The sequence below is a fragment of the Panthera leo genome, chromosome B2, assembly GCF_018350215.1.
Source record: "Panthera leo isolate Ple1 chromosome B2, P.leo_Ple1_pat1.1, whole genome shotgun sequence".
NCBI lineage: Eukaryota > Metazoa > Chordata > Mammalia > Carnivora > Felidae > Panthera > Panthera leo.
The window spans coordinates 104,604,420-104,620,283 of NC_056683.1; the positions used below are offsets into that span (position 1 = coordinate 104,604,420).

At 36.4% G+C, this 15,864-nt stretch overlaps 1 pseudogene; it reads left to right on the top strand.

Moving 5' to 3' along the window:
- Positions 1 to 278: 278 nt before the first annotated feature.
- Positions 279 to 12,521, top strand: LOC122220746 (annotated as a pseudogene).
- Positions 12,522 to 15,864: the final 3,343 nt, after the last annotated feature.

The following is a 15,864-nucleotide window of genomic DNA, read 5'->3' on the forward strand; positions in this document are numbered from 1 at the left end:
TTAACTAGTTTTCTTGTAGCTACGTAAGTGGAACACACGCACATAAAACTAAGTCCCTGAACAACTGGTGCTTGGGAATTGGGCCAAACTCCACAGGTCTGGAGTCCAAGATGGTAGCTTTTAGAGACAGCCGGTTTTTAGTGTTTGTGAAGAAAACAAGAAATAAATTTCCTTTCTCAGTATATGGCCAACAACTGAAGATACATAAGGGTACACTCCACACATTTTACTAAATTTCTTTAAAATGATTTTGTCTGTCTTTTGCAGGTGACTTGTATATGGAAGACACAGACACATTTTTATTCAAATTGAAAGGGTATTATTTTGGTTGGGAAACCCTTGATATTGGTTTTATAGAAAATTTAAATGATTTTGAAATTAAGGAAGATGGTGTCTTCATAATCACACACTCCAAATCTGGTGAGTTCTGTATTATAATAGCTAATGTGATACTTTTATAATATGGTAACTCTGTATTTTTACTAGTATTATACATGGACATATGCAGTTAATCTATTGGATATTATAGAGTTAACTGAATTTAATATCCTATAAAATAAGGTATCTTACAATGTAGCTGTAAGTTTTTGGTTTTGTTTTTGTTTTTTGAAAGAGAGAGGACACAAGCAAGGGAAAGGTAGAGGAAAGGGAGAGATAATCTTAAGTGGGTTCCATGCTCAGCTGGGACCTCAACGTGCGGCCCAATCTCACACTTGTGAGATCATCACCTGAGTCGAAATCAAGAGTTGGATGCTTGAACAACTGATAAACCCAGGCACTCTGCTGTGTTATTTTTGATTTGGACAAGGAAATGGAGAAAGTACTGAAGTAGAAATTGAAGACACCCTATTAAACACTGAGTTGCCGAAGTGGGCTGGGAAAGGATGCAGAAATATTTACCATTTAGGCAGATACTTTGGACATACGGTTGAAGCTGTATTTAATAACTAAGTACATGAGAAGGAAGAAAATTAGGTTACACTAATTTTCATGTTTAATAAACCTTAAATTATCTGGGTAATATTTTGTTGTAGCACTCAGATCAGACTAAAACATATATGTGTGTGTATATATACATGAATGTCTATTCAAGACCTTTGTCCATGTTTCAATTACACTTTAGTTAATTTTTCTATTTGTTGTCGGAGTTCTTGATATATTTTGAATATTAACCCCTTGTTTAATAAATGATTTACAAATACTTTCCCCATTTAGTATGTTGCCTTTTCATTTTGTTGATAGTTTTCTTTCCTGTACAAAAGCTTTTTCAGTTTGATACTCCCCCACTTGCTCATTTTTGCTGTGTTGTATTCGTTTTCAGTGTCATATACCCATTCCCACAAAAACAAACAAAAAAACAAACAAAAAAACCACATTGCTAAGATAGATGTCTTTTACCTAAATTTTCTTCCAGGAGTTTTATCCTTCTGGGCCTTACACTCATGTGTTAATGTGTTTTGAGGTAGCTTTTATGTCTGCTGTAATAGAGTGGTTCAGTTTCATTCTTTTGCATGTGCCTGTCCTATGTTGGGAAAATAGGACAAAGGAGCCATAAGTTCATTAACCATACATGGGTTGGTTACTTTTAGACTCTCTATTTTGTTCCATTGATCAATGCGTCTTTTTTTTGTGCCAATACAATACTGTTTTGATTAGTGTAACTTGGTAGTATTATTTGAAGCCAAGAAGTCTGATGCATCAGGCTTTGTTTTATTTTCTCAAAACCACTTTGGCTATTTGGGCTCTTTTATGCTCACAAATTTTAGGATTGTTTGTTTTATTTCTGTGTCAGATGCCATTGTAACATTGATAGGGATTGTATTGAATATGTAGATTGCTTTATGTACTATGGGCATTTTAACAATGTTGTTTCTTCTAATCCATGAGCAGGGAATGTCTTATCATTTGTTTTTGGTTTCTTCAATGTTTTCTAGCAGTGTCTTTTACTTTTCAGTATACAAGTCTTTTACCTCCTTAAATACATTTATTCTTGCATATTTTATACTTTTTGATGCTGTCATAAATTAGATGTTTCTTAATTTCTCTTTCTGATAGTTTACTTTTATTGTACAGAAATGCAACTTATATTTGTATACTGATTTCATATCCTGCAACTTAACAACTTAACTGAATTTATTTATTAGTTCTAACAGTATTTTTGGTAGAGTCTTTAATGCTTTCTAAATATAATATCATTATCATCTACAAATAGACAGATTTGTTCTTCCTCTCCAATTTGAAAACCTTTTATTTCTTTTTCTTGCCTAATTTCTCTGGCTAGGATTCCCAATAAAACTAGTGAGAATGGCCATCTTTATCCTGGTTGTGATTTTAGATGTAAACCTTTCAGTTGTTTGCCATTGGGTATGTTGGTAGCTCTGAGCTTGTCATAAATGGCATTTTTTAAGCTGATATATTTTTCTTCCATACCCATTTTGTTGAGACTTGTTATCGTGAATGGATGTTCAGTTTTGTCAAATGCTCTTTCTGCATCTATAGAGATATAAATGTAGTGTCTATGCTTCATTTTGTTAATGTGTTATATAACACTGAAATGTGGGTGTTGAATAATTCCTGTATCCCAGTAATAATTAGTACTTGATAATGGTATATTATCCTATCAATGTATTATTGAATTCAATAGTTTGCTGATACTTTGAGGGTTTTTTTTACATCTATGTGCATCAAGAATAATGGCCTGTAATATTCCTTTCTTATAGTGTCTTTGTCTGATTTTTATCAGGGTAAAGGAGGCCTTGTAAAATGAGTTTGGAAATTTTCTCTCCTTTTCTATTTTTTTTGGAAGAGGTTGTGAAGGATTGATATTAATTCTTCTTTCTTTTTTATTAGAAAAAGTATTTTTAAATTTTTACCAGAGTAACACTTGTTTTCTTTTATTTTTCTATATAACAGACATGGTCTGCCTCAGGCCATTTGTACTCACAGATTCTTTTTCCTGTAAAATTCTTCCACCAGATATATGCATGGATTACTCCCTTCCTTCCTGTAGGTTCTTATTTACAAATTATATTCTAATGATAATATTTTAGGTGATTATATTTTAAAGTTCAGCTTCACTGGGAACTCCGAAGTTTTTTTTTTGTTTTTTGTTTGTTTGTTTGTTCTTTGTTTTTTACTGCTTTAATTTCTCTCCACAATATGGTACTTATCACCTTAAAACATACCACATATTTTCATATTTAATTTCTTTATTTATTACAAGGTGATAGTTAGAAAAATAGTATTGTATTTGCACAGGAAAAAATTGGCCTGGGTAGGAGGAAAGACGCAAAATACAACTCTATGTGTATAAGAGGACTCAATATATATAAATTTAAGCATATTCTACTTATTAATGGGGAAAGGATAGTATATTTAATGTTGGGAAATCTGGATCACTATATAGGTATCCAGAATACACAACTGGATACCTAAGACCACATACAAGAGTCAAATCCAAGTGTATTTGAGATACTAACATTAAGGACAAAAGTATACAACTATTTTTATCAGAAGAAAAAGGAGAAGAAAATCATTGTGACTTAGGAATGGTGAAGAGCTTCTTAAACAAATGTCCCAAAAAGAAAATGGAGGCAAAACATTTGATAAATTCAATTACCTGAAACTTAAGGATTTTGGATTTTGCTTCACTAAGAATTGCCTGGGCAAAGTGAATCGGTGAGAGAAAGAAAGAAAATATTTGTAATATCTACAATTAAAATATAATTAATATATACACTATATTAGAGCTACAAATCAAAAAGTAGGGGACAGGAATCTGAGTATAAAAAGAGGCAAATAAATGAGCTGTTAATTTACGGAAGAAAACCGCCCCTCACCAATACCATCAAAAAACAAAAAGTTGGTAAATTATGATATGTTACTTTGCATCTATTAGACCAACAAAAATGAGAAATGTGAGTAGCTCTGAATGCTAATAAGGAGTGCACAGAAATTTGCATTCATTAGCATATTACCCCTGGGAGAGTAGATTGAAGCAATCATTCTCTGGAGAGCAGTGTGGCACTATCTGGACAACTGAAATACAGACATACCAGGAAATTCCTACCCTAAATATCAGTCCCCAACAAAATCTGATACAGGTGCACAGGGAACATGACTAGGGTGTTCACTGAAATGCTGTTTGGGGCAGGGTGTCCTTTGGAGAAAGTAGACAGGTCAGTGCATGAATGCATACCCTGAAACATACACAGCATCTGTAAGGTGCAAATGGATCAGAGGTAGCAATAAATGAATGTTAAACCACAGTGCGCAGAGACAAACAATGGAATGATGCACATGGATTGAAAATACAAACAGGCACAACAATATGTATTACATATGAACACATTACAGCAAAGAATGCACTTTAAACCTCAAAGCCTGCCTGTGTATGGTGGGGCAGGGGTAGGAATGGAAGCAGGAAATAAGAATAAAAGGAATAAACAGATCAGGGAAGGCCTACAGTGAATCAGGGATGTTAATGTAGCATGAGCTGAAGACAAAGTTTAGTATCTCATTATGCTAACACCTGACCACTAAGCAGGCCAAGAAAGAAGGAAACGAGAAAGGAAAAAAAGGAAAAAGGAAGGAAGGAAGGAAGGAAGGAAGGAAGGAAGGAAGGAAAAGAAAGAAAGAAAGAAAGAAAAGAAAGAAAGAAAAAAAGAAAGAAAAAGAAAGAAGGGGCAAAATGTGAAAGGTGGAATGGAGGAGAAACTGAAAACAGATACTTGAATTTTTGAATCTCTGTAGAGGTTTTTGCATCATATTGTTGAATCTCTCAAGAACTGTGTTATGACTGATAATCCCTTGAATTATCACAGCTGCCCCCTGAAGCAGCTGTGATACCTTTGATACCTGTGATACCTGTGATACTTCGAGTGATACCTCTTGCAGAAGCAATATTTGGGAAAAGTGGAAGGATGTAAGAAAGCCATTTAGAGCTTTCTAACAATGAGTTTTCATTGAATTTGAGCTCCAGCTGTCATAACATGTAGGCACATGTGGTCTTGGTCTTCCCTGGTCAACACCGGAGGACTATAATCACCAATATTAAAGCATTTGGAGGACCGGATAAGGTGCATGCCACATGCAGCTGCCAGCAAGGAAAGTGTGCCCAACAATGATCTTGATGACCAGGTGCTGCTTAGCATGGGTGATTAAATGGTATTGGGATGGAAGGTTAAGATGGAAGGTTAGGATGGGAATTGATGAGGTGCCAGTGGGTTTTCTCATTTCAGAAGTTGTTTGAATCTTTCTGGGACATGTGACCTCTTGTTGGGCTACGTTTAAAGTATTGCCTGGATAGATCAGAAGCATGACCTTTATAGAAGTCGTGTTTTATCTTAATAATTCCATATACGAAGCATGGAAATGAAGTGTAAGGAATCTGGAGTAGGCAATCACACCCATGTATTCTGTGGCAAATGTCCACTCTAATAGGAATTAAGAGAAATAGTCATCATAAGAATTTGTCACATCCCATTCACGGTGAAAAGTCCAAGTTTATGCATCATCTTTCTCTTCCTATCTCCATGTAGGTGTCACAGGGCCTCCGTTAGGGATTTATAATAAACAGTTTCCTTATGTGGACATCATGGGCACTGTAGGAAACATGGGGAAGAAGGGAAAGATGGAAAGTGACTCCTTCAGTGGAATAGCTTTTTGTTTTTTTTCTTAGTCCAAGGAGTGGAGTTGCAGAAGGAAATCTGGAGGCAGGCATAGAAGTTAATTTAGAAGTCCCATGTATGAAGCAGAAGAAAGCATAGAAGAGTCAAAGAAAAATTTGTGGGACAAATGCCCATGGAGTTTCAAATGGAGAATCTCCTGAAAAGAAAAATAATGGCAATGTTATTTTGTCTTTTATTCACGTTGTATTTTTTATACATTAAAAATCCATTCAGATGAAATTACCAGTATACTTATTTAATAACAAACTTTCATTTAAAAACTGATGGCACATCTATCTACATTTTGGAGAGATTTGTGCATCATTAAAACAACATTTTTGCTTTACAGGGACCATCTGGTTTCAGCAGATATTAAGCTTAATTTATTTTGAAGAACATCACAAAAGCACTGGGAATCTGGAAACAGTTGATCAAATCCCCTTCTTTGAGTACAATTTTCAAAAAATGGATTTGTTGAAAGGCCATCTCCTTGTCTCTTCTTTACCCACCTCCCACATTACTTGGTTCCTAGTGGAGAGGAAGAACAAAAAAAGCCAATGTAGGAAATAGATTATGGCTGCTGAAAGATAACTGCTCTTTTTCATTATTTCATTTTGTTTCATTAAATTGGCACCGCATTCATCCAGGCGTTAGCAAATGTGACATTTGACATACTTTAATTTTCAATAGCCATTTGTGTTCTTATCTTACAGTATCTGATTTTTACCTTGTTCCCTTTGTTTTCTGATTATATAGGTAATACAGCCATTAAAAAATGAAAGAGTATATAGGTGTGTATTTTATTTACTTTATAGAGTATATTGTAATATCATATACATGACATATTACATATCCTTTCAGTTTTTATTTGGCTACATTATTATGCATACATATAACACTAACAATTCTTTCTTTGCTTTGTGTGTCATTTCAACTTCCTTTTCATACTTCCAGCTATTTTGATTGGGTACCATGGAGGTGTACCTTGAAAGGTAATTGACAGCCACTAGGCCAATCATGAAGGGAGAGCCATTGCAGAAAAGGGGTAACCCAAAACACAAAGAAGCCTGAATGTATACAGACATGGTTAGGAAACTATCAAGTTAAAATAACAGGCTTCATGCAATTGGAAGTTATTAGGATAAAAATATGACAAAATGAGAGCATGAAAAATAGTGAATACTTCTTTCTTTGCAAATTGCTCATGTATACAGAAATCCTAAGGTCATATGTGCTCATATTTTCACTTTTCAAAGAATATGGCATTGGCAGTTACAAGTACCTTTGAGGGATTCATCAAATGTTTTCTAGAAATAAAATGTAAGTAAACTTACATAAAGCAAGTAATGCTTGCTGTCCTGAGGTGAGGGTTTTTGCTTTTGTTTTTTTTTTCAAAGGTGAGAATGGGAGAGAGGGACCAGGTAGTGGTAGAGGGAGAGGGAAACATAGAATTTTAAGGGGGCTCCACACCCAGCCTGGAGCTAGATCTAAGTACCCTGAGATCATGACCTGAGCAGAAATCAAGAGTAGGATGCTTAACCAACTGAGCCACCCAGGTGCCCCTACCTTGGTGAGTTTTTAAGCTTATTGAATTTGGCTGAGGATACAAGAAGCTGAAGTAGAGTTGAATGGGGATGAGTAACCAACTTATCAAGCCAGGTGGTAGTGTTGTCTTGGAGGACCTTGTTCTCCCATTGCTACAAATTATGCTTCCCTCTCAGGAGACTCTCAAGGATACAAAGTCATATCACCAGGAAATATTTACATTTAATCACGAAAGAGTGTTCCACAAGCTCAGTGAGAAGCATCACAGTTCAGCTCACAGGTTTGGAGTTTTGCACTGCATATTGCAGGGGGCACCTCCCGGGAGCTTCAATTTGATAAAGTTTATTATTTTTCTTCTTTTTAATGGAATTTTTACTTATTTTTGAAGTAATCTGTATGCCCAACATGTGTGTCAAACTCACAACCCTGAGATCAAGGGTTGAATACTCTATCCACTGAGACAACCCTGAGATCGAGGGTTGAATACTCTATCTACCCACCCCATTCTTTTCTGAGGAGCCACTATAGCTGGTTGATCAGGAGCCAGTCCTGCTCAAGTAGACATGATGATCTGGAAGAGGAGAACTAATATTAGTCTCTAATGCACTGTGCAGAGCTGAAGTGACTCATCTGGGAGGCTGTATGTTCCATGCAGCTATGTGCTTGGGGAGACCATGAGGAGAGGGATGGAGAGGATTCCTTCCTCTGTTTTCCCTCTTGGTTTTTCTAACTCTATGGTAAAGTGATTTTCTGTCTATATGAAATGCATTTTTAAGAGACTAATTTCTCTTTGAGTTCATGTAATTATTTTCTGGTAGACTCTGGATGGTTCTCCCATAACCAGATGCTAGGAGAAAGCTGGAATCCAGCAGCACACTTCCTTTTACTTCTTTGTTATTAAAGGTTCCTACATCTTCTAAGACTGTAGTAATTTTCAACATATTCAACATATTTACCTAATGGTGTATCTGTTTTGGGTTTTTTTGTTGTTAATTTTAATGTTTATTTATTTTTGAGAGAGAGAGAGAGAGAGAGAGAGAGAGAGAGAAAGAGAGAGAGAGAGAGACATCGTGAGCAGGGGAGGGGCAGAGAGAGAGGGAGACACAGAATCCAAAGCAGGCTTTAAGCTCTAAGCTGTCAGCACAGAGCCCATGCGGGGCTCAAACCCACAAACTGCGAGACCGTGATCTGAACCAAACTCAGAGGCTCAACAGACTGAGCCACCCAGGTGTCCTATAACGTATCTGTTCTTCCCAAAGTGTTAGGAAGCCTTTGGTTTGACCACATCAAATGTTGGTATGAGCACAAAAGCCTCTTCAACATTGAGTTTGTGATATAGTAGGTGAGGAAGGTGAGAAACATGACGTTAGTGACTTCACCAAAGCTGTAAACCAGTTTAGCCAGATAAATTGATTGTTCATGCCCAGAACAGCCAAAGGATGACATCAAATTTGAGTTCCCAGATTAAGTTTACCAGGAGATGTTTTCCAAAATCATTTCTGTAGTTTTTTTTTTTTTTACCAGCTTTTCCTTTACAACTAATACTGGAACTTTCTTTTCAAAATTGTCTGTGTGTGAAAAATTGCCTGTGTATGTATGCAGGCGTGCATATGTTTGATTGTTTTGAGTCAGATAATTAGTCTCCTTTATGGATCACTAACCCTCTTTTCTGTATTATTCATTCTCGTGCCATTCTAGATGTTATGTTTACCACTTGGGGATGCCTCTCTTGGGACACTTAAATGTTGTTTGCATTGTGTATGGTTAAGCCTTGCAAGAAAAATTAAATGAAAATGACTGCATATGATTAGGAAGAATTCAGTTCCCAGTAACAGGAAACTAAAACTTTTGTTTTTGCCTAAAATAAAAGAACTTCTACTGTCTATTGACTGAGTCCCAGAGGCAGCTATCCTGATGCTAGCTGTAGCAGTCAAGAATATCCAGAACGTCCTAGAATTTTGCCTTCCCTTCATATCACATTTGGTGTGGCAATGGTGTCTCCATTGATAGTAGCAGGATGGTTGTTGTAGCTCCAAAGTCATGTCCTCATATGAACACATATATATCAGAAAGAGCAGGAACAGAAACAAAAGTTGTTTTTTTTTTTTTTACTACCTTTGTTCCCACCTTTTCTCGAAGAAAAATCACTCTTAGAAGTGTCTGTTTGAATTCCTCTTTCTGTTTCAATGCCAAAATTGGGTCAAATGACCACCCTAGACTAATCACTTATAGAGGACAATGGGATTCCCATGAAGGTCTTGAATTGATCAGAATCATTACCATAAAGGGGCTGGGCACTGTTGCCAGAACACCCCCAGGGATCTCTTAGTGGAAAAGAGAGAGCTGTAAGAAAGGCAAGACTAAAGGCTGCCACCTACTGAGTTTTTCTCAGTAGTTGCTGTTACATCTGCTTAAGGTCCTAATACCAAGCCTAGACTCTCTTGTTGAGTCCACATCACTTACCTATGAGGTATTCAAGTATCTAGCCAGCCTTGCACCTTCTTCACAATGTGGCCCCTCCATTGACTCCAGCCTCATTTTCCATATTTCTCATCTGAGACCTGTTCCCATATAGCTCTGGGGAAACTCAACTTCTGATACTCCTGTGACCTGACATCTCACACCTTCCATGGAACCACAATACTCGTTCTTCTGTCCACACCCCATACGTTCAGGTTGTCTATCTAGAAAATTCTTGATTTTGCTTTAATTCCCAAAACAAATTTATCATCTTTGTTGAAATTTTCTCTGACTTCTGTTACACAATCACTCTCTGCCCATAATGGATCTTTGTCCTGAATTCCCAGCACTGATCCTTTATTGTGCCTCAGTTCACTTGTACCATCACACAGGGCAATATCTGACATAGAGTAGCTACTCCCCAAACACTTGCTGTTAGGACAGATAAAATGAAATATGAGTGTTCCTCAAATAAACCCAAATGTTCTCTAAAACAGTGGACAAGTGAAGGGTTAATTTACCAAGAGGAAATAAATAAGTCACTTCTCATGGTCTAACTCCATTTTCTAAGCAGCCTAAGCACTTACAATTTTCACTCCCATAATAATATTTAGCTGCACCTTCTGTGTAAGTCTTCTTATAACGTGCATATTTTATCATACTCTGATTTTTTGCAGGATCTCAGAGGTTTATGTTAAAAGTCTGTAAATTTCTGGTGTACGAACTGAGAGAAGAGACATGGATGCTGTAGTGAGACAGGTCACATTTGACAACATGAAGTATGACCCCTGGAAAATTATGACATTATACTGAGCACTGAATTTAGGATACAAGTAAAGGTCATTTTCTTCACAAAGGTGAGGTTGAACAGTGAATGGCTGTCCTGCGGTATGTTACAAATGAACCAAACTATGGCTTCTAAGTTTCTTGGCTGATGTTCCTAACATGGAGCCCTCATGGCCCAGTGCCCTTCTTTAGACAAATGATTTTCCATGATTTCATCTTGGTGCAATTCAAAAGACTATAATATTTGGTCCCTGAATGAATCTGATGAATAACCTAAAATCACAAGGCTTTCCCCATGGCCCCTGGAATTCTAACAACGCCTAATACAATGTCTGCCACAAAATGGATATTCATTTAGTGTTAGACTGTTTCCCCCTGTTAGCATTGGCTCAGCACATGACGATGAAGTAATGGTGGGCTGTTGGCCATCACTGGCAGCTCTTCTCTGTGATTTATCCTAAACATGCCCCAGGGCTGAATTAACAACACGTAGTCACTATTCTTTTGTTACTGGGCAGAACTATCATGGGTCCACAAGTAAACCAGAATCTTACATCACAAAATGTATAAGAATATCACATTTATCTCAGTATGTCCTACCTCTGGTGAGTGAGTTTTTGAATGAATGAATCCTCTATCTTAGTGACAAATTTGAGCATGTTAGAATATTGTTGTTATTTTATGCAATCTTTCTAAATTGTATTTTATGATATTCTAACTTAGTAGCTGGAAAATCTATAATACAGAATTATAGTCATAAATTTTGCTTTTAATCATAGGGTTCTGTGCCTCTATGTCAAGTAGCAATAATATTGACTTAGAGTTCTCTACATTAGTATCTCCTTCACTTGATCTCTTTGTATATCTTTACCCATTCAATTTAACAGTATGAATCAATGAATCACTGGTAACTTGGAGCCGACCTGAAGCGGGGATATACCCTTCCCTTACACTCAGCACACCTTATCATGTTGTAGACGCTATGACCCTTGTCAAGTGCCCCTTTTATTGCACAAGCAATTTGTTTTCTTTGAAAAAAGAAAATTTTCTGTGCATATACATCTTTCACCCACCTGAAAATGAGAGACTCAAATGGCTAAGAAGACAAATAGGAGAAGCTAAATTTCCTTGTGGAAGTGATGCACATCCCCACCTGTTTCTTCTGCACAGACATGTATTTTTCTCTTACATGTAACAGAACGTTACTTGCACCGGCTTTACCACTCCTGCACCGTTTGGGTTTGTGTCTTCGGTTTTGTTATTATTTCAGTTTGCTTCAGTTATTTGTTTACAGTTCAGTTATTTTACAATCGGTGTTCCTTTTTTTTTTTTTTTTTTTTGGCCTCTCCTTCTATCAGCCTCTATTTGTCATCACAACTCTGTGTCCCTAAGCTTAAAGTAAGACCAATGTCACCTACAGTAGGTCAGATAGAATAATTACAGGTGAGCCATTCCAAACTGTATGAGCTTGGGCTATATTTAAAAAAACCTCTCTGACCATCCATGTCTTCACCAGTAAATACTTGCACAAAGACATCTGATTTTTGGAATTTTTAAAGGACTTCTATAAACTATACTAGCCCATGTTAGCCTTGAAAAAAATAGTAAACAAGTTGCAGGAGTTTTCTTCTTTTGCAGGTGGCTGACAGCTGAGGAATGGGACTAGTTATCTTAAATTACATCATAATTGCCATAATGAGTTTGTGTGCCCTTTGCCATAAGGTGGGGCAGTGAAGGGCCATAGCCATGTGCAGGAGCAACTGGGGCCTAATGGGGCGAGGGGAATGAAAGTCCAAAAAATGGTGTTTCTCCCAACACTGATGCATCACACCCCTCTTCCCAGAACCTTTGTTGAAGTCATTTCTTTGCTTTTCCTTCCAGGTGCTTTTGGAGACTAGAAAAATCAGATAACTGTTGAGCAGAATGAAAGGTTTGATAAGATTTTCCAAAAGGAGATGCAACATTTTTCCCTTGAAGGTCATCTGAGATATGAATGAAGAACAGAATTCTCAGCAGTGCAAGACTATTTTAAGAAAGCACTTTCAGAAGGAAATATATTGAGTTGTATACTTTCATTCTGGACAGTCATTGGCTCATTATTGAAAAACTTCAGTGATTAATAAACCTCAATATGCCACCTTTACATCATTTGCTGTCTGTGGCCTGTTTTCCATTTTCTGAGATTCCTCAATTTCAGATAAGGAGAGGATTCCTCCTTTGTTTTGCAGTATTTTTATGTAATAGTCTTTAATTTATGTTTAGAAATTCCAAAGCTCTTGAGCAATAAAAATTTTAACATGTTATTGATTTGACTTCTTAAAATAAAAAACATTTTCATTTATAAAAAACTACTTATGGTCTTTCTACATACTTTACATTTTAATTTTTAGGTATCTAATGAGTCGATCTTTCATTTTATGGCTTCTAGGATTTGTGTCTAACTTAGAGTGAGAGTGTTGCTATCACAAGTATTTTCATGTATTCATTAACCATATCTGTATTTAGTCTAAATATTTATCTTATGCTGTAAGACAACTACCGATTTTTCTTAACAGGTAACAAAAAAACAGGCCCAGGATTTCTTGGCCTGTTTCTTGAATAGCCATCATTTTCCTTCTGATTAAAATTATCTTGTTTCAAACAATTGTATACACGAGTGGGCTTCTGTAAATGACATATTTTTTGTTGGTATACTTTTCTTTTTCATTACCATGTCATAATTTCTAACATAAATTAATAAACTGTCATGAAGAGTTGTGTTGGAATTTTGGTAAGTATTATTTACTCTTAAAACGTCATTTAAAAACTGACATCACCACTAACCGAGTCTTCCTATTCAGAGGTATCGTACATTCACCATTTATTTGTGTTTTCTTTTGGGTCTTTGGTAAAGATATATGGTCCCTTTATAAGCTTTGCTGATTTCCTGTGAAGATTATCCTAAACAGACCTAGATGGTATCTGTAGCTATTGAGAGGAGGATATTTTTGAGTTACATTTTCCAACTGCTGACTGCTGCTCATGGTTTTTTGCCGACTTTAGCATCATCTGGATTTTTTGGTTGTAAGCCTGACTGAGTGAAAGCAATGCAGTCAGTCTGAGCCTGTAGTATTTGGATGCTGCCATGATCAGATTCTGTAGACTCACAGATGTATCTCTGTGTGTTTGTGCCCAACTTGGGGGTGCTGGCTACCTCAGTGTCTTTATTTCACTTTGCTCATTGCTCTCTTCATCTTTCTTAAGAAATGTCCACAGTTGCTTCCCTAAACAGTACTTTAAACAAGGATATAAAAAGCCCTGATTCTTGCATTGAGAGAGGATTTCTCACTCCCATGACCTGCTCTTGTTCTACCACCTCTTGCCTTTCTGAACGCCTTTCTCATAATTCCATAGCTGTGGGGTTAGGGCGTAATGTATATCTTTAGAGAAAATTTCCTTTTGTCCTCCTTGCTCCTTATTTATTCTCAAGCAAGAGTTTGTGTGTAGTAGAGTGAAGGAAACCTTGTGCTTAAAAATATATTTATATGACATCTTCTTTATACAAGATATTGACTTTAGAGTCACATATGCATTATCTCCTTTATTATTAACAAAATCCTTATAAAGTTGGTGGTGTTTCATAACTGAAAAAATGAGATGTTGAGAATAAGTGAAATTTCCCTTGGGCAAATAGGTAGTGTTAGCACTCTTATCCAAACCTGCTCTGTCTGACTCTAGAAATGAAAGATCCTTAATTCCTTTCTCTTAGCTCTTAGTTTCCAATTAGGGATTAAGCTTGATTGAAACTGAGTTTTCAGTTTAACATGACTCAAGTGTGTCTGGTTCATCCCATTCCAGTGAGAGACTGGGAGGTGTGTTTCTCCTTAGTCCTTAGAAATGAAAGTATTTAGCCCTTCTCTTCAGTGGTATGAATTTTAGTTCCTTATTCTCCTGCCCAAAGTTACAAAATCTGGCCTAAGCCCATAATTATCAAATGTGCCCAGAAAAGAAAACCTGCATGCTTACCAAGAAAGGGCTCTTTCCTGTCTGGAATTTTAGTTTACCTAGTTCTTCCTGGTTCCAGAGATCTAAGGTGTTTAAAATATAATTGTACTTTAGTTGTTTTTTAAACTAATTTTAGCCAGGGGAGCATAGGCCTTTATGACCTACTCCATCCTACTTAGGAGAAGTCTCATCCAGTGTCTTCACAACGATTTGACCAGTTTTGGTGGTTTCCTGCCAATATTGACAAGTTGTTGTGGTTTACTGTTTCAGTTGTAGCTGAAATGTCAACTTACACTTTGTGTTAGGAATTTCGCTCTTGGTACTTTCACCCTCAAATATATCCGCGGGGCAACATGGGTCTGACGTATATTAAGTAGTCTTGGTACAAGACATTGTTGATGGCACAGGTGTTGTATCAATGATTCCCGATTCCTGGAAATACTGTGTCTTATAAACCATTCTGCTGAACCACTTAATCCTGCTGTGCTCCATTTCTCTTATTACCATAAAAGCTCTTTTACACATTATATTTTTGAACTATCATGGGGTCTAGGAAAAGAGATAAAATTACCAACTTCAATTCATCAGTGGGCAAACTGAGGTTTCTCCAGGTAATCAGTGAACAATTTTCATTTTAGCTCAGTCGATCAACAGGCTGTTATTTCACAATATACAGTGATGTTTCTGTCTACATGAAGAACATATTTCTACTGCCTTTTTCAAGGATCCATCTCCAAATTTTCTTTTCTTTAATGATCATCCCTGAGTTCAGGCAAAAGTTTTATTTCAAATAAGATACACAACACTATAATGCCAATTTTTTGGACATTCAGCATATGTAAAAAGCCTGGTTTGTGTGTGAAAATATAGATGTCAAGGCCTTACTGCATAGAACTTCAGATTTTGCAAAGTTTCAGGAAGGCCCAAAAGCTTTGTGGGCACCCTAGAACCACACTTCAAGTGATACTTATCTATGGTTTCCATGTATGTATCTGCATGGAAATCTGGTGTGTGTGTGTGTGTGTGTGTGTGTGTGTGTGTGTTTCTGTCACTATGTCTCTATCTTTCTATGATATTATTACATGAGTTAATTTCTAAAAATTTAATCAGTGATCTGGTGACTTCTTCTCAAATTAATTTCCTTAGAATTTTCTCATCTTTTTATTTTGGATACTCTGAAATATGTTTTGATGCCCCCAGACTACAGAGGACAGTTATTAAGTTTAATTTAAGAACAGGTTGTTTTTATGGCATATGTGTTCTCTATACTGATACTGATTTCCTGAATAAGATTACCTTTCTAACCATAAAAAATATTTATGATGAAATATAATGTGCATTATAGTATCTGAACAGCAGCTAGATGCATGCAGTTTGAAAAGATAAATCAGTGTCACTGTCTGAGTGAAATAAAATCAAC